The following is a 21,456-nucleotide window of genomic DNA, read 5'->3' on the forward strand; positions in this document are numbered from 1 at the left end:
TGTTAGAGACCATATACTTACACCACGTACCCAATTTCAACCGGATCGGATGAATTTTGATACTCTAAGAGGCTCCGGAGGTCAAATCTGGGGCTCGGCTTATATGGGGGCTATATATAATTATGGACCGATTTCGACCCATTTGTGCATGGTCATTAGAGAACATATACCAACACCATGTACCAAATTTCAGCCGGATCGGATGAAATTTGCTTCTCTTAGAGGCTCCGCAAGTCAAATCGGGGGATCGGTTTATATGGGGACTATATATAATTATAGACCGATGTGGACCAATTTTTGCGTGGTTGTTAGGGACCATATACTTACACCACGTACCCAATTTCAACCGGATCGGATGAATTTTGATACTCTAAGAGGCTCCGGAGGTCAAATCTGAGGAACGGTTTATATGGGGGCTATATAATTATGGACCGGTATGGACCAATTTTTGCATGGTTGTTAGAGACCATATAACACCACGTACCAAATTTCAACCGAATCGGAAGAATTTTGCTCCTCCAAGAGGTTCCGGAGGACAAATCTGGGGATCGGTTATATGGGGGCTATATATAATTATGGACCGATATGGACCATTTTTGCATGGTTGTTAGAGACCATATGGGAGCCACGGTGGTGCAATGGTTAGCATGCCCGCCTGCCATACACAAGGTCGTGGGTTCGATTCCTGCTTCGACCGAACACCAAAAAGCTTTTCAGCGGTGGATTATCCCACCTCAGTAATGCTGGTGACATTTCTAAGTGGTTTCACTGCAATGTGAAATGCCGTTCGGACTCGGCTATAAAAAGGAGGTCCCTTGTCATTGAGCTTAACGTGGAATCGGGCAGCACTCAGTGATAAGAGAGAAGTTCACCAATGTGGTATAACAATAGACTGAATAGTCTAAGAGGGCCTGATACATCGGGCTGCCACCTAACCTAACCTACACTGTTAGAAAAATATGTTTTTCATATGTTCCGATATAAACAAAATGTGTTTCGGGCACAATTTTTAAACACAATTTATTTAAGTGCCAACATGTAATGTTCCTAAACTAACACTAAATGTTTGGGACACATATGTTAATATGTTAAAATATATAATGTTTGGGGTATGAATGTTTCATAAAAATAATATGTGTGAATGTAAACATATATAAATTTACAAATTTCGAGCAAACATATATATGTTTACAATTTCTATGAAACGGTTGTATGTTGTTTCGGAAAACTGCTTTATGATAAGGCCAAATATTTTATATGCTTAAGTCTAAATATTATTTAATTTGAATATTAGAATGAGTATTCGGAGTAAAGAGAATAGACATTCGGAACCAAGAGCATAGAGATTTGAAAAAAAAAACAGCATGTGTTTTCGCCTTGAGAGGAGAATTTTATGTATGTGGGGACTGTAAATTTTTAATAACCCACATTTCGAAGTTTCATTATAAAAATTTAATATAGTATAAATGTCTAAATTGCAAAAAAATTGGTTCGGTCGGAGCAGGAATTGAACCCACGGCCCTTTGCATGCAAGGCAGACATGCTAACCACTGCTCCACGTGGCCAACAAATGTATGTTTCTTTTAAATAATGTTATGTTTGCATGTGCTCGTGGGCGCTGCAAAGTATGCTATATAAATGTAACTTGTAACGATAATTGTCTACTGGTGACTATAACTACTACGTAGCCCAGTGGATAGTGTGTTGGCTTACAAACTGTATGGGCCTCGGTTCGATTCTCCGCCCAGGCGAAAGGTAAAATTAAAAAAAAATTATAAAATTGAATAATTTCTTCAACATTATTTGTATTACAGAAAAAGGTGCCAAGAACTAAAAATTTCGTGGAAGTGAAAATTATGTGAGGGAATGATCACAATCTTCTTTGGGGAAAATTCTTCCAAGCATATAATATTTTTGGGCTCAAAATGCTTCAAACATATAATATGTTCACAAAAAACAAACATATTAATATTTCGGCAGTATCCAATAATATATGTGCTTCCTGCAAAATATGTTTGGAACATATGTTAAAGAAGCGATTTTTTTTGAGGGTGTAGAGACCATACAACAGGTTGGCTGATAAGTCCCCGGTCTAACAAAGAACAACACATTTTGTTGTCAAAATTCGTTTTTATTATTCAACATAGTTCCCTTCAAGAGCGATACAACGATTATAACGACCTTCCAATTTTTTGATACCATTTTGGTAGTACTCCTTCGGTTTTGCCTCAAAATAGGCCTCAGTTTCGGCGATCACCTTTTCATTGCAGCCAAATTTTTTCCCTGCGAGCATCCTTTTGAGGTCTGAGAACAAGAAAAAGTCGCTGGGGGCCAGATCTAGAGAATACGGTGGTTGGGGAAGCAATTCGTAGCCCAATTCATGAATTTTTGCCATCGTTCTCAATGACTTGTGGCACGGTGCGTTGTCTTGGTGGAACAACACTTTTTTCTTCTTCATATGGGGCCGTTATGCCGTGATTTCGACCTTCAAGCGCTCCAATAAAGCCATATAATAGTCACTGTTGATGGTTTCTCCCTTCTCAAGATAATCGTCGATAAAAATTATTCCATACGCATCCCAAAAAACAGAGGACATTACTTTGCCAGCGGAGTTTTGAGTCTTTCCATGCTTCGGAGACGGTTCACCGGTCGCTGTCCAGCGTCTGAGAGCGATATTTCGATGTGTTACAAACGGAATGACAAAGTTAATATACCCCCATCCTATGGTAGAGGGAATAAAAATTGAATTTAAAGAACTTCCTGTATAGATAAAATAGAGAACATCTTTGGGAGGGCATTTTTGGAAGTGATTTTGAAGTCGTGCCTTTAGGAGGACCTCCAATTTGGTTTGTTGAGTATTTTATGAGTGTTTCGCTTGTGTAATTTTTCGCTACTTTGACTCAGAAATAATATGGAAATAATTTAAGTGAAGTCAAAATTTTTGGAAGACGGTAACATTTTTGTCAGTATCTCTCTACAGACGCTATTGTAACTATCACTAAGGGTGTTAATAATGCCTAGAGTTTCAAACGTAATTAAATGCCTTCTTCATCTGTTAATTTCCAAAAAACAAGAGCCCATCAATGTCACCCAATTTAGCCAACCAGCTTTGATGGAAGAAAGCAATTCCGCCATTCCTTTTCTAGATTGCCCACCTTCTTTTTTGTATGTTTTGATTACGGCAATGCCATGTTTTTTTTTTGGTTCAGCTCTTCACATCAAAGATGGCAGTTTGGAAAGTCGTTGAATTAAATTCACATTCAGTTCATTTTATTTCATTCATTCGCCGCGAAATCTTTGTTACAAAAAATATCTGAGGAGGGTTCTCTGCTCATTACTCGAGCCCACGTTTTTCCCGCTTTCGATAAAGGGGCGGGGGACGAATGAGTAGCATGTCTGCCACTTGCAAGCGACCACTTTATTATTCAAATTCAAAATTGCAGCCGTTTCCGGTTGCCATTATTATTTTCGTTTCTTTGTTGTTGCAGACCATTGAAGCTTCTTTATGAATGCGTTCACTGTTGATTATCAAATGTTGAAAAAAAAAAAAAACAGAAAACAAGAATCGCATTTGATTCATTTCCAAGAGGGGTTTCACTTTGGGTTGTACCCTTAGTTACTTCTATCGTCTGTGGACCAGTAAAATTCTCTCCCTCCCCTCAATGTGGCCAATGCTTTGATTTTAATTCACACTAGCATTTGTCGTCGGGCAAAACAGAAAGACCCGCTGACTGATGTTTACGCATTGAAATTTGATTTTTGTAATGAGGGGGGCATTTAAATCAAAAGACAACGAATTAAATTCGCTCCTTCAAATATAAACAACGGCTCATTAGTAACTTTTTTGTCACTTGCTGACATGATTTCTTCATTTTCTTTTTCACTGACAAAAAAGTCACAGAGGCCCCTTGATTATGCATGTAAAGTCAAAAGGTGGCGTTGACTTAATTTTTTTTTTAATATATAATTAAATTATGTCAACTCAAAAGGGGTTAGCATCAGCAGGAGACCTCTGTGTTTTTTGCTATAAAATGTCTTTTTTCGGATCATTCACACGAACACTATGTCCTTTTTTAATATCCACATACAAAAATTCTTATAATTGAAGCAACTGAAAATTCCTATTATTGAAATTTCATTATTGGAATGAAAAGTTTCATTGTATTTATGAAATTGTTTTGTTCGTTCAAATTTATTAATAAGCTTGCGAACAACTGTTCCAAAGGAAAGGGGTTCCCTCGCATCATTACTGATAATGAAAAGTGGATCCACTACAACACTCCCAAGCGCAAAAAATTTATATGGCTACCTCATTTCGCCCGAAAAGGCGAAAGATAATTGTCTTGGGGTAAATCCTGCAAAGACCGAATTTATCATATACTGCAAAGATCGCAAATTTCCCACGGATAAGCCCATATCCTTAGGGGGCATTGAAATTCCCTTTGGTGAGTCTGCAAAATACCTTGGCGTTATTTTGGACAGGAGGCTGAACTTTAAGCTTAATATTGAAGAAAGGCCAAGGTAGCTTTGTACTCGTGCAGAAAGGCAATCCAAAACAAGTATATACACCCTCAAAAAAAATCGCCTCTCTAACATATGTTCCAAACATATTTTGCAGGAAGCACATATATTATTGGATACTGCCGAAACATTAATATGTTTGTTTTATGGGAACATATAATATGTTTGGAAGCATTTTGAGCCCAAAAATATTATATGCTTGGAAGAATTTTCCCCAAAGAAGATTGTGCTCATTCCCTAACATAATTTTCACTTCCACGAAATTTTTTAGTTCTTGGCACCTTTTTCTGTAATACAAATAATGTTGAAGAAATTATTCAATTTTATAATTTTTTTAAATTTTACCTTTCGCCTGGAGGGAGAATCGAACCGAGGACCATACAGTTTGTAAGCCAACACACTACCACTGAGCTACGTAGCTGTTATAGTCACCAGAAGACAATTATCGTAATAAGTTACATTTATATAGCATAGTTTGCAGCGCCCACGAGCCCATGCAAACATAACATTATTTAACAGAAACATACATGTGTTGGCAACGTGGAGCAGTGGTTAGCATGTCTGCCGTACATGCAAAGGGTCGTGGGTTCAATCCCTGCTCCGACCAAACACCAATTGTTTTTTTTTTAATTTACGCATTTATATTTATACTATATTAAATTTTTATAATGAAACTTCGAAATGTGGGTTATTAAAGATTTACAGTCAGAAACAGTGCTTGATATAAACGAAATGGACTGAGCTTTTGGATAAAATATTATTTTTTTATTGCAAAAATAACAATTTTGTAATAAAAAACTGGTTTTGGTATAAAAGTTTGATATTTTGGAAGGAATTCAAAAACTCTAACAAAGGAAGAACGTGGGGTCGACTATAAACAAACATAAATAATTTTATAATATACACAAATTAAATAATATTTAGACTTAAATTAAATAATATTTAGACTTAAGCGTATAAAATTTTTGGCCTTATCATAAAGCAGTTTCCGAAACAACATATAAGCGGTTTCACAGAAATTGCTCTCTTTCGATTCTCTCGCTGTGTTAATTTGATATCTTTCGTCAACCCTCCCGGTTTTTATCTCTATTTCTTTCTCTATACTCTCTCTCTCTCTTTCGCTCTCTGAATAAAATATCACAACATATATATGTTTAATCGAAATTTGTAAATTTATATATGTTTACATTCACACATATAATTTTTATGAAACATGCATGCCCAAAACATAATATATTTAACATATTAACATATGTGTTCCAAACATTTAGTGTTAGTTTGAGAACATTACATGTTTGCACTTAAATATATTGTGTTTAAAAATTGTGCCCGAAACACATTTTGTTTATATCGAAACATATGAAAAACATATTTTTCTAACAGTGTACGGCCGTAAGTTCGGCCAGGCCGAAGCTTATCATGGATTGTATAGAAACTTCTTCTAAACACTGCCATCCACAAACGAATTACTTAAGTTGCGGTAACGCTTGCCGATGGCAAGGTATCTTAAAACCTCCTAATACCATCTTCTAAATTGTATGTAAGTAAATACGTGGTATATATTAAATCAAAAAAGATCGATCCAATACGTATATAATTCAGTTTGACAAAGTAGACATAAAATTTTGACAAAATTTTCTACAGAAATAAAATTTTAACAAAATTTTCTATAGAAATAAAATTTTACAATTTTGGGATTATTTGTTTGGCTATAGAAATAAAAATTTTGACAAAATTTTCTATAGAAAGAAAATTTTGACAAAAATTTCTACAGAAATAAAATTTTAACAAAATTTTCTATAGAAAAAAACTTTTGACAAAATTTTCTTTAGAAATAAAATTTTGATAATGATGAAAATTTTATTATAAACCGAATAAAATTTTAACAAAATTTTCTCTAGAAATAAAATTTTGACAAAATTTTCTTTAGAAATAAACTTTTGACAAAATTTTCTATAGAAATAAAATTTTGGTAGATTATTTTTGGCTCTAGTGGCAACCATGATTATGAACAGATATGGACCAATTTTTGTGTGATTGGACCAATTTTGGTATGGTTGTTAGCGACCATATACTAACACCACGTTCCTAATTTAAACCGGATCGGATGAATTTTGCTCCTCCAAGAGGCTCCGGAGGTCAAATCTGGAGAACGTTTTATATGGGGGCTATATATAAGTATGGACCGATGTGGACCAATTCTGGCACGGTTATTAAAAATCATATACTAAATTTGCTTCTCTTGGAGACTTTGCAAGCCAAATCTGGGGATCGGTTTATATGGGGGCTATATATAATTATGAACCGATGTGGACCAATTTTTGCATGGTTGTTAGAGACCATAAACCAATATCATGTTCCAAATTACAACCGGATTGGATGAAATTTGCTTCTCTTTGAGGCTCCGCAACCCAAATCTGGGGATCGGTTTATATGGGCGCTATATATAATTATGAACCGATGTGGACCAATTTTTTCACGGTTGTTAGAGACCATATACCAACATCATATACTAAATTTCAGCCGGATCGGATGCAATTTGCTTCTCTTTGAGGCTTCGCAAGCCAAATCTGGAGATCGGTTTATATGGGGGCTATATATAATTAAAGACCGATATGGACCAATTTTTGCATGGTTGTTAGAGACCATATACCAACATCATGTACCAAATTTCAGCCGGATCGGATGAAATTTTCTTCTCCTTGAGGCTCCGCAAGCCAAATCTGGTGATCGGTTTATATGGGGGCTATATATAATTATGGACCGATGTGGACCAATTTTTGCATGGTTGTTAGAGACCATATACCAACACCATGTACCAACTTTCAGCCGGATCGGATAAAATTTGCTTCTCTTTTAGGCTCCGCAAGCCAAATCTTGGGATCGGTTTATATGGGGGCTATATATAATTATGGACCGATGTGGACCAATTTTTGCATGGTTGTTAGAGACCATATACAAACACCATATACCAAATTTCAGCCGGATCGGAAATATGCTTCTGTTAGAGGCTCCACAAGCCAAATCTGAGGGTCCCTTTATATGGGGGCTATACGTAAAAGTGGACCGATATGGCCCATTTTCAATACCATCCGACCTACCTCGATAGCAACTACTTGTGCCAAGTTTCAAGTCGATAGCTTGTTTCGTTCGGAAGTTAGCGTGATTTCAACAGACGGACGGACGGACGGACGGACATGCTTAGATCGACTCAGAATTTCACCACGACCCAGAATATATATACTTTATGGGGTCTTAGAGCAATATTTCGATGTGTTACAAACGGAATGACAAAGTTAATATACCCCCATCCTATGATGGAGGGTATAATAATATACCCCCATCCTATGATGGAGGGTATAAAAAAATTGGAGACTAAGACTCGTGAAAAAAGGCAATCCAAAAAAATGGGGACTAAGACCGAAAATTGTGCATTGGCTATAACAGGTTGGCTGATAAGTCTCCGGTCTGTCACATAGATGGCGTCGCTAGTAATCAATATTCTTCTATATAGTACCAACCTTGAATGATTCGTGTCAAAATTTGACGTCTGTAAGTCAATTAGTTTGTGAGATAGAGCGTCTTTTGTGAATCAACTTTTGTTATTGTGAAAAAAAATGGAAAAAAGGAATTTCGTGTTTTCATAAAATACTGTTTTCTGAAGGGAAAAAATACGGTGGAAGCAAAAACTTGGCTTGATAATGAGTTTCCGGACTCTGCAAAATTCAAGCGTGGTGAAATAAGCATGGAGGATGGTGAACGCAGTGGACGCCCGAAAGAGGTGGTTACCGACGAAAACATCAAAAAAATCCACAAAATGATTTTGAATGACCGTAAAATGAAATTGATCGAGATAGCAGAGGCCTTAAAGATATCAAAGGAACGTGTTGGTCATATCATTCATCAATATTTGGATATGCGGAAGCTCTGTGCAAAATGGGTGCCGCGCGAGCTCACATTTGACCAAAAACAACAACGTGTTGATGATTCTGAGCGGTGTTTGCAGCTGTTAACTCGTAATACACCCGAGTTTTCCCGTCGATATGTGACAATGGATGAAACATGGCTCCATCACTACACTCCTGAGTCCAATCGACAGTCGGCTGAGTGGACAGCGACCGGTGAACCGTCTCCGAATCGTGGAAAGACTCAAAAGTCCGCTGGCAAAGTAATGGCCTCTGTTTTTTGGGATGCGCATGGAATAATTTTTATCGATTATCTTGAGAAGGGAAAAACCATCAACAGTGACTATTATATGGCGTTATTGGAGCGTTTGAAGGTCGAAATCGCGGCAAAACGGTCCCATATGAAGAAGAAAAAAGTGTTGTTCCACCAAGACAACGCACCGTGCCACAAGTCATTGAGAACGATGGCAAAATTTCATGAATTGGGCTTCGAATTACTTCCCCACCCACCGTATTCTCCAGATCTGGCCCCCAGCGACTTTTTCTTGTTCTCAGACCTCAAAACGATGCTCACAGGGAAAAAATTTGGCTGCAATGAAGAAGTGATCGCCGAAACTGAGGCCTATTTTGAGGCAAAACCGAAGGAGTACTACCAAAATGGTATCAAAAAATTGGAAGGTCGTTATAATCGTTGTATCGCTCTTGAAGGGAACTATGTTGAATAATAGAAACGAATTTTGACAAAAAAATGCGTTTTTCTTTGTTAGACCGGGGACTTAGTAGCCAACCTGTTACACGGCAGTGGTTAGACCTACACGCAGAGAAGGAATATGATCACCTCAAACATGGTTCAAGAGCAAAATGTTATTTTTGTATGGTGACCATGTAACATGTTTGTCACTAAAATGTTATTTTCTCGTCAAATATAACCTGCTTGCCGAAATCAGATACATGATTTCCGAGAAAATAACATGTTTGCGAAAATCATGTTACATGGTCACCACCCAAAAATAACATTTTGCTCTTAAAACATGTTTGAGGTGATCATATTCCTTCTCTGGGTGTATAATGCTATATGGTATAGTAGTCTGGTGGCCGGCACTTCAGCAGCCGATTAGCTTAGATAAAGTTCAGCGAATGGCGTGTTTGTGTATTTTAGGCGCATTCAGTAAGACACGAACAGATCCTCTTAATGTCATACTGTATATATTATAGGGTTGCTAAAGTTGGCACTTTTGTGTGTGTGTTGTTTTTTTGTTGATACATATCCCCAAAAACACAGTGGCACGACCGCAAGCCATTTGGTACTTTTTCATCACATTTACTCTATATAGAGTTATTTTGCCCTAAATGTAAAGATTTCTCAGATGTCAACTAAACTCTAAAAATCATAAATAGCGGACATTGAAGAATAAACATATTCCGAAATGATATTTTAGTTTTTATTACACGATCTCAATATCTTTGAGAGGAATATTGTCTATACTATTCGTCCGCAAATGTGAAACGTGAAATGTGATGGTGTCTTTAGCATTAATGCTTAAAGCCGGCCCTGAGCCGGTTGCCACAGTTGGTAGAATTCTGCCATTCTATAGAAGAATTCTACAGAATTCTTGATTTTGGTAGATGTTGACAAAATTTCCTATAGAAATAAAATTTTGACAAAATTTTCTGTAGAAATAAAATTTTGACAAAGTTTCAACGGAAATAAAATTTTGTTGTTGTTTTTTATTTCAGCTTAAAACCATGCATTGACTAAACTACAAGTGTAGCTTAACCAACAGAGGAAAAGAATGTTTGTCAAATTTATTTGGGCAAAGCCCTATAGACTGCAAGATGGTTAGATGGACGCACGTTTCGGAATTACCACATTCCTCATCAGCATCCTCTACTTGCAGCAAAACTATCAACCAGTTCATTAAACCCAACAATGAACCACACTTGAACCTTCCGAAAAAAGGTTTTGTATGATAGCCGGCTTATACCGAAATAAATTCGAAACAAACATATATCTTTTCCTATGCCACTGTCAAATCATCGATTTGAGTGCAGTTGGCTGGGTTTATTTTGAGCGTGCTTCCTCTTCTTTTTCCATTCGTTTTGTTTTGTTATACCCTCCATCATAGGATGGAGGGAATAACTTTGTCATTCCGTTCGTAACACATCGAAATATTGCTCTAAGGCCCCATAAAGTATATAAATATATTCTGGGTCGTGGTGAAATTCTGAGTCGATCTGAGCATGTCCGTCCGTCCGTCCGTCCGTCCGTCTGTTGAAATCACGCTAACTTCAGAACGAAACAAGCTATCGACTTGAAACTTGGCACAAGTAGTTGTTATTGATGTAGGTCGGATGGTATTGCAAATGGGCCATATCGGTCCACTTTTACGTATAGCCCCCATATAAACGGACCCCCAAATTTGGCTTGCGATTGCTCTAAGAGAAACAAATTTCATCCGATCCGGCTGAAATTTTGTACATGGTGTTAGTATATGGTCTCTAACAACCATGCAAAAATTGGTCCATATCGGTCCACTTTTACGTAGAGCCCCCATATAAACGGACCCCCAAATTTGGCTTGCGATTGCTCTAAGAGAAGCAAATTTCATCCGATCCGGCTGAAATTTGGTACATGGTGTTAGTATATGGTCTCTAACAACTATGCTGAAATTGGTCCATATCGGTCCATAATTACATATAGCCCCCATATAAACCGATCCCCCGATTTGACTTGCGGAGCCTCTAAGAAAACCAAATTTCATCCGATCCGGCTGAAATTTGGCACATGGTGTTAGTATATGGTCTCTAACAACTATGCTGAAATTGGTCCATATCGGTCCATAATTACATATAGCCCCCATATAAACCGATCCCCCGATTTGACTTGCGGAACCTCTAAGAAAACCAAATTTCATCCGATCCGGCTGAAATTTGGCACATGGTGTTAGTATATGGTCTCTAACAACCATGCAAAAATTGGTCCACATCGGTCTATAATTATATATAGCCTCCATATAAGCCGATCCCCAGATTTGACCGCCGGAGCTTCTTAGAGGAGCAAAATTCATCCGATCCGGTTGAAATTTGGTACGTGGTGTTAGTATATGGTATCCAACAACCATGCAGGAATTGGTCCATATCGGTCCATAATTATATATAGCCCCCATATAAATCGATCCCCAGATTTGGCTTGCGGAGTCTCTAAGAGAAGCAAATTTCATCCGATCCGGTTGAAATTTGGTACGTGGTGTCAGCATATGATATCGGTTCATAATCATGGTTGCCACTCGAGCCAAAAATAATCTACCAAAATTTTATTTCTATAGAAAATTTTGTTAAAATTTTATTTCTATAGAAAATTTTTGTTCAAATTTTATTTCTATAGAAAATCTTGTCAAAATTTTATTTCTATAGAAAATTTAGTCAAAATTTTATTTCTATAGAAAATTTTGTCAAAATTTTATTTCTATAGAAAATAAAAAAAACTTAAAAAAAATATTCATATAATCTCATGTGTAGAAAATTTTATTTATGCATAGGTATGTGTACAATATTTTTATACCCACCACCATAGAATGGTGACGGGGGTATAATAAGTTTGCCATTCCGTTTGTAACACATCGAAATATCTATTTCCGACTATATAAAGTATATATATTCTTGATCAGGGAGAAATTCTAAGACGATATAACGATGTCCGTCTGTCTGTCTGTTGTAATCACGCTACAGTCTTCAATAATGAAGCAATCGTACTGGAATTTTGTACAAACTCGTCTTTTATCTGCAGGCAGGTCAAGTTCGAAGATGGGCTATATCGGTCCAGGTTTTGATATAGTCCCCATACAAACCGACCTCCCGATTTGGGGTTTTTGGCTTATAGAAATCGTAGTTTTTATCCAATTTGCCTGAAATTTGAAACCTATAGGTATTTTATGACCATAAAGAGGTGTGCCAAAAATTGTTAGTATCGATATATATTTTGGTATAGCCCCCATATAAACCGATCTCCCGATTTTACTTCTTGGGCTTATAGAAACCGTAGTTTTTATCCAATTTGTCTGAAATTGGAAATCTAGAGGTATTTTAGGACCATAAAGAGGTGTGCCGAAAACGGTGAGTATCGGTCCATATTTTAGTATAGCCCCCATAAGAACGATCTCCCGATTTAACTCCTTGGGTTTCTAGAAACCGTAGTTTTTATCTGATTTGCCTGAAATTGTAAATATTCTGGTATTTTAGGCTCACAAAAACGTGTATCGGATTAAGTTTTTATCGGTCCATTTGATAATGCCTCCATATAGACCGACTTCACTTCCTGAGGGTGTAGAAGGCGCACTGATCATGAAAATTGCTTGAAACTCAATGTAAAATTTCCAGATTTTACTTCTACAGATTTAAGATTTCAAATCAAGACGTTATTATATAATTTTTTTGCACACTTACAAGAGATGTTAATAATTCTTCTAAAACTCAAACAAAAATGGTTCTTATAAATCCAGAATCTGATATAGGCCTCATAGGTGAAATCTTTAAATTTATCTTCGGGAATATCCTGAAGCCCTCCTGAAATTTCAAAGGAAACCCTAATATTTGGTTCATGGTGGTGGGTATTTAAGATTCGGCCCGACCGAACTTAGTGCTGTATATACTTGTTATAATATTAAATTGAGCCGACGGGCTTTCTGGGCAGCAAATAAATCAATGACTTCTTCAGTCGGCACATTTATTCGGCGATGAACCGACATTAATGCCAATCCTTTGAGTCTACTCTCGCTAGTCGCATTTCTAAGATACATCTTTAATCTCGCACGTAGTAACTGCAGGGATGGAAAATGCAGTACTATAGTACTTTTTTCAAACCTTTTTCACCCCGGTCAGTACCGTAGTACACCCTCGAATGATTTAGTACCTTTTGTGTATACATTTTTGAGTCGATATCAGATTTATGGTACAATAGCTTTGACAAAATATTTTAATATTTTGAGAAAGTCTTTATCAACCTTATTTGCTAATAGTCTTTTACAAATCTGGCAAAACAGACATGTTCATGTGGGAAGAAAATCTCGATTTTGTAAGAGACATAGTCAAAAACAGGATTTTATTGAACTTCAAGAAAGTTTTAGTCGAAACAAGTATATACGGCCGTAAGTTCGGCCAGGCCGAATCTTATGTACCCTCCACCATGGATTGCGTAGGAACTTCTACTAAAGGCTGTCATCCACAATCGAATTACTTGGGTTGCGATAACACTTGCCGATGGCAAGGTATGGTAAAACTTTTTAACACTGTCTTCTAAATTGTAAGTTAGCCCATACGGGGTATATATTAAACAAAAAAAGGCCGATTAAATACGTATATAATATAGTTTGACAAAATTTTCTATAGAAATGAAAACTTGACAAAATTTTCTATAGAAATAAAATTTTGAGAAAATTTTCTATAGAAATAAAAACTTTACAAAATTTTCTATAGAAATAAAATGTTGACAAAATTTTCTATGGAAGTAAAATGTTGACAAAATTTTGTATAGAAATAAAATGTTGACAAAATTTTCTACAGAAATAATTTTTTTACAAAATTTTCTATAAAAATAAAATTTTGACAAAACTTTCTATGGAAATAAAATTTTGACAAACATTTCTATAGGAATAAACGTTTGACAAAACTTTCTATAGAAATGAAATTTTGACACAACTTTCTATAGTAATAAAATTTGACAAAATTTTCTATGGAAATAAAGTTTTGGTAGATTATTTTTGGCGATATGGACCAATTTTTGTGTAATAAGTCATCGGCTATATATAACTAAAGACCGATATTGACCAATTTTTACATGGCTGTTAGAGGCCATATATTGACAAAATGTACCAAATTTCAACCGCATCGGATGACTTTTGCTATATATAATTATGGACCGATATGGACCAATTTTTGCATGGTTGTTAGATACCATATACTAACACCATGTACCAAATTTCAACTGGATCGGATGAATTTCGCTCCTCCAAGAGGCTCCTGAGGTCAAATCTGGGGATCGGTTTATATGGGAGCTATATATAATTATGAACCGATATGGACCAATTTTTGCATGGTTGTTAGAGACTATATACTAACACCACGTACTAAATTTCAATTGGATCGGATGAATTTTGCTCCTCCAAGAGGCTCCGGAGTTCAAATCTGGGGATCGGTTTATATGGGAGCTATATATAATTATGAACCGATATGGACCAATTTTAGCATGGTTGTTAGAGGCCGTATACTAACATCAGGTACCAAATTTCAACAGGATCGGATGAATTTTGCCCCTCCAAGAGGCTCCGGAGGTCAAATCTGGGGATCGGTTTATATGGGAGCTATATATAATTATGAACCGATATGGACCAATTTTTGCATGGTTGTTAGAGACTATATACTAACACCACGTACTAAATTTCAATTGGATCGGATGAATTTTGCTCCTCCAAGAGGCTCCGGAGTTCAAATCTGGGGATCGGTTTATATGGGAGCTATATATAATTATGAACCGATATGGACCAATTTTTGCATGGTTGTTAGAGGCCGTATACTAACATCAGGTACCAAATTTCAACAGGATCGGATGAATTTTGCCCCTCCAAGAGGCTCCGGAGGTCAAATCTGGGGATCGGTTTATATGGGGGCTATATATAATTATGGACCGATATGGACCAATTTTTGCAAGGTTGTTAGAGACCGTATACTAACATCAGGTACCACATTTCAACCGGATCGGATGAATTTTTCCCCTCCAAGAGGCTCCGGAGGTCAAATCTGGGGATCGGTTTATATGGGGACTATATATAATTATGGACCGACATGGACCAATTTTTGCATGGGTGTTAGAGACTGTATACTAAGACCACGTACTAAATTTCAACCGCATCGGATGAATTTTGCTCCTCCAAGAGGCTCCGGAGGTCAAATCTGGGGATCGGTTTATATGGGAGCTATATATAATTATGGACCGATATGGACCAATTTTTGCATGGCTGTTAGAGACCGTATACTAACATCAGGTACCAAATTTCAACCGGATCGGATGAATTTTGCTGCTCCGGGAGGCTCCCCAAGCCAAATTTGGGGATCGGTTTATATGGGGGCTATACGTAAACGTGGTCCGATATGGCCGATTTGCAATACCATCCGACCTACATCGATAACAACTACTTGTGCCAAGTTTCAAGTCGATAGCTTGTTTCATTCGGAAGTTAGCGTGATTTCCACAGACGGACGGACAGCCGGACAGACGGACAGACGGACGGACGGACGGACATGCTTAGATCGACTCAGAATTTCACCACGACCCAGAATATATATACTTTGTGGGGTCTTAGAGCAATATTTCGATGTGTTACAAACGGAATGACAAAGTTAATATACCCCCATCCTATGGTGGAGGGTATAAAAAGAATGCGATTCTATATTATCGATTTTTTATTTCGGTAGAAAATGTTGTCAACATTTTATTTCTATATAGAATTTTTGCATTTTGGAAATATCTCTTTATTGCTTCCATCGCTGAATTAGGCAGGTTCTTTTCGCAGGTTTTGCGCCATTTCATTCACACATGTGTGTTTGGCTGTTTCGTTGTTGTTGCTATGGCCAAACAAAGCGAGTCATGTTCACAAAAAGAACAACAAACACACATAAAAAGCAGAAATGCATTTTCCAAAAATGAAATTTGTGGTGCGAGAACAAAAACAATTTGTTTTTTTCGACCGTCGTTTGACGGGCTTTTCAACTAGTATTCTATGATTTGTGCAAGTTTTATAGGTAAGCGTTTTTCAAAATAAAACCTCCAGCTTTTCTTCAACATCTTCGATTTTCTATGCAGCTAAAAATATATATTTATTTATATAAAAATATTCATTCATTTCGGGGGGGGGGGGGGTTAATCCCCCTCACCCCCCCCCCCCCTGAATACGGCCTTGCGTGGGAGTTTTGCAGTACTTGACTAATTCTGCCTTTGCAGGATTTACTCCAAGACCATTGTCTTTCGCCCATTTCTCAGTCATCCGGAGGGCTCTCTGTATAACATCTCTGATTGTGGATGGGAATTTTCCCCTGACTGATAGAGCCACATCGTCTGCGTATGCCACCACTTTTATCCTTTCTTTTTCTAGGGAAACCAGGGAGTTCTATCACCTCTTCCAAAGAAGACTCCTTGGGGAGTGCCTCTGTTCACATACCTTTGCATGTTTGCTTGTCCTAGAGTGGCCGAAATACGTCTCCTCATTAGCAGTTCGTCTAGCAGCCTAAGTATACCTGGATCAACATTCAGAGTTGCCAGTCCATTTAATATCGAGCTCGGATGGACGTTATTGAATGCCCGCTCGATGTCTAGAAACGCCACGATTGTGTATTCTTTGACAGATAGTGAGCTTTCAATACAGCTGACTAGTTCATGCAAAGCAGTCTCAGTAGACCTGCCCTTCGAGCACCCTTAAATTATAAATATAAAATTTCATGTAACCCGCTACGACGAAGTGTTTGGAAAAGAAACTTTTACCCGATTAAAAAATTTGGAACTTATTCCTAACGGTACGATAACAAAAATATTTGACAGAAATCAATAAAGAATTCGCCACCACACCGAAACCACCAAACATTTAGAACGATAGGAGCAATTTCCAAAAACTTATCCAGATATTTCGAAAATGTTCCGGGAAAAATGCTTGACACTCATTTTGGTCAAATATTTGCCTAGTGTGACCTAGTGTAAGTCATTATTTTCAGAGTACATCCTAAAATAATCTCTAGAGATAAACTTAATTTGCATGTCACAAGAAGTTCTTTTGAGGTAGAACTTTTTACGCAATCCATGGAGGAGGTACATAAGAATCGAACTTACGGCCGTATATATTTGTTTTTGTTGTCGTGTCAGATTTACTGATTTTTTCACTTCGTTCATTTAAAATTAAATTCGTTTGCAAACTTTTCTTCAATGAAGGTTTTAGCAGAGAATATACCAATAAAACATAACAGGCTATTTGAGCAAATTAATAAGATAATTCAGGATATTAAAAGTGACACCCCTATGAGCTAATGGTCTTCATTATGGGAAAACCCATAATCATCTTGAAAAATACGATCTCAAAAACATAACATGTGGTTAAACCTTAACAACACAACAGATGGAAAATCGTGTGAAATTTTCACACCTTTCTTTTGGCCAAAGAGATTAAATCATGGTAATCATGGTTAAACAGTAATAAGGTGGCAAATCCAATGAAAACAAAACCTTACCTACCAAATGACCAATGGAAACGCCTTCTTTACACAAAATTGGTAAGAAAAGACTCGTACAAGGAAAACACTTGACTACCGATGTTTACACAACGAATGTTTTCAACAGAAAATCGAGGTCCTTGGCCATTTAAAAATTAACAAGGGTTTAAGGGATAAGAGCATAAATCTATATTTAAGATTTTAGAGAGGACGAGACGAGATGCCTTACAAAAATTTCACGAAGCCAAAAAAAAAGACCACAACAAATTGAGACCGAAATCAACCATCATGGCATCAAAGAATAACAAACCAACACACTACACATGTCCAAAAACATAAAGTTCCTTTCCTCTACAAACAAAAAGTGCGAATGCAAGTCTGTCTGTCCTTCCCAAAAATTGTACCATACTTCGTACCTTTTGCAATGTCTCTTTGCAGGTATTTATTGTATATCATGCCAGACTTGATGACAACTCCTGTACAAATATTTTGACATTTCTCCAAAAAAAAAAAAAAAAGAATCCTAAATTCCATTCCACCGAAATAAAGTGTTAAGCGCAAGACAAAAGAATCTTTTCAAAAATCCACAAAACAACGCCAATATGTCTGGCGGGCAAAAGAGAATGCAACAGGAAATTCTATTAACGAAAATCCTGTTTTGTGTTCAGAATTCGAAAACGATATCAAAGGTTTGAAATTCCACAAATTTCAATTAAATTCATTTGTCCTCCCGAGTGTTGACAAATTTCCACACACACACACACAAAAAGTATTTAAATCAAGAACAAATGCTCTTCTCCTACAATCACAATTAATTGAATATCCTGCATCCGTCGTTTTATACCAGGGGTAAAATTGAAGTTGACAAAAATTCAACCATATTCCGGATGTATTATGCAATTGGTGTTGTTGTTTCTTCAGATGTATGGATAGAGTTTTGTAACGATCACACAAAGGTAACATTTGAATTGAAATTTAGGGGGTGCTAAAATTCCTGTTCAATTCGAACGTAAAATTTATTTGACAAGCCATGATTAAGTTTTACCACACTACATCAAAAAAAAAAAGTTTTGGCATTAAAAGCCTTCGGCAAACATTTAGTTTTAATTCTTGGAATAAGTTTATCACAATGGACGAGCGAGCCTGAAATAAATCGGACTGCCACTTGAACCTAACTTTGAATAAGTTATAGTAAGAATTATAATAAGATTTTTTTTGTGTTATCATTGTCGTAGATATCGAATGCCTCTGAAGAAGCAATTCAGTGAAATTGCGAAATATCAGGAATGATGAATTAACAATAAATAAAGGAAAACTAAGATCCCAAGCTTAAAAACTATTGACATTTATTAGAAAGAAAAAGATCGAATAAAAACAAAGTCTATGGAAAACTTTGTAAAAATTTTATTTCTATAGAAAATTTTATTTTTATAGAAAAATTTGTGAAAATTTTATTTCTATAGAAAATTTTGTCAAAATTTTATTTCTATAAAAAAAACAAGTAAGAAAGTCTAAAGTCGGGCGGGGCCGACTATATTATACCCTGCACCACTTTGTAGATCTAAATTTTCGATACCATATCACATCCGTCAAATGTGTTGGGGGCTATATATAAAGGTTTGTCCCAAATACATACATTTAAATATCACTCGATCTGGAAGAATTTGATAGACTTCTACAAAATCTATAGACTCAAAATTTAAGTCGGCTAATGCACTAGGGTGGAATACAATGTTAGTAAAAAAAATATGGGAAACATTTAAATCTGAAGCAATTTTGAGGAAACTTCGCAAAAGTTTATTTATGATTTATCGCTCGATATATATGTATTAGAAGTTTAGGAAAATTAGAGTCATTTTTACAACTTTTCGACTAAGCAGTGGCGATTTTACAAGGAAAATGTTGGTATTTTGACCATTTTTGTCGAAATCAGAAAAACATATATATGGGAGCTATATCTAAATCTGAACCGATTTCAACCAAATTTTGCACGCATAGCTACAAAGCTAATTCTACTCCCTGTGCAAAATTTCAACTAAATCGGAGCAAAAAATTGGCCTCTGTGGTCATATGAGTGTAAATCGGCCGAAAGCTATATATGGGAGCTATATCTAAATCTGAACCGATTTCAACCAAACTTGACACGCATAGCAACAATGCTAATTCTACTCCCTGTGCAAAATTTCAACCAAATTGGGGTAAAACTCTGGCTTCTGGGACCGTATTAGTCCATATCGGGCGAAAGATATATATGGGAGCTATATCTAAATCTGAACCGATTTCGATAAAATTTGGCACACTTGACTATAGTACTAATTGTTCTTCTTGTACAAAATTTTAAGCAAATTAGGGTAAAACTCTGGCTTCTGGGGCCATATAAGTCCATATCGGGCGAAATATATATATGGGAGCTATATCTAAATCTGAACCGATTTCTTCCAAAATCAATAGGGATCTATTCTGAGCCAAAACACATACTTGTGCCAAATTTGAAGTCGATTGGACTAAAACTGCGACCTAGACTTTGATTACAAAAATGTGTTCACGGACAGACGGACATCGCTATATCGACTCAGGAGCCCACCCTGAGCATTTTTGCCAAAGACACCATGTGTCTATCTCGTCTCCTTCTGGGTGTTGCAAACATATGCACTAACTTATAATACCCTGTTCCACAGTGTGGAGCAGGATATAAAAATATTTTTATAGAAAATTTTGTCAAAAATTCATTTCCATAGAAAATTTTGAGAAAATTTTATTTCTATAAAAATTTTGTCAACATTTTATTTTCTATGAAAAATTTTGTGGAAACTTTATTTCTATTTTATCAAAATAATATTCCTATAGAAAATGTTGTGAAAATTTTATTTCTATAGAAAAACTTTATTTCTAAAGGGTGATTCTTTTGAGGTTAGGATTTTCATGCATTAGTATTTGACAGATCACGTGGGATTTCAGACATGGTGTCAAAGAGAAAGATGCTCAGTATGCTTTGACATTTCATCATGAATAGACTTACTAACGAGCCACAACGTCGAATTTTCAGTGAATGGGCCCTAGAAAAGTTGGCAGAAAATCCGCTTTTTTATCGACAAATTTTGTTCAGCGATGAGGCTCATTTCTGGTTGAATGGCTACGTAAATAAGCAAAATTGCCGCATTTGGAGTGAAGAGCAACCAGAAGCCGTTCAAGAACTGCCCATGCATCCCCAAAAATGCACTGTTTGGTGTGGTTTGTACGCTGGTGGAATCATTGGACCGTATTTTTTCAAAGATGCTGTTGGACGCAACGTTACGGTGAATGGCGATCGCTATCGTTCGATGCTAACAAACTTTTTGTTGCCAAAAATGGAAGAACTGAACTTGGTTGACATGTGGTTTCAACAAGATGGCGCTACATGCCACACAGCTCGCGATTCTATGGCCATTTTGAGGGAAAACTTCGGAGAACAATTCATCTCAAGAAATGGACCGGTAAGTTGGCCACCAAGATCATGCGATTTTACGCCTTTAGACTATTTTTTGTGGGGCTACGTCAAGTCTAAAGTCTACAGAAATAAGCCAGCAACTATTCCAGCTTTGGAAGACAACATTTCCGAAGAAATTCGGGCTATTCCGGCCGAAATGCTCGAAAAAGTTGCCCAAAATTGGACTTTCCGAATGGACCACCTAAGACGCAGCCGCGGTCAACATTTAAATGAAATTATCTTCAAAAAGTAAATGTCATGGACCAATCTAACGTTTCAAATAAAGAACCGATGAGATTTTGCAAATTTTATGCG

This window comes from Haematobia irritans, chromosome 3 (genome assembly GCF_050003625.1).
Source record: "Haematobia irritans isolate KBUSLIRL chromosome 3, ASM5000362v1, whole genome shotgun sequence".
Lineage (NCBI taxonomy): Eukaryota > Metazoa > Arthropoda > Insecta > Diptera > Muscidae > Haematobia > Haematobia irritans.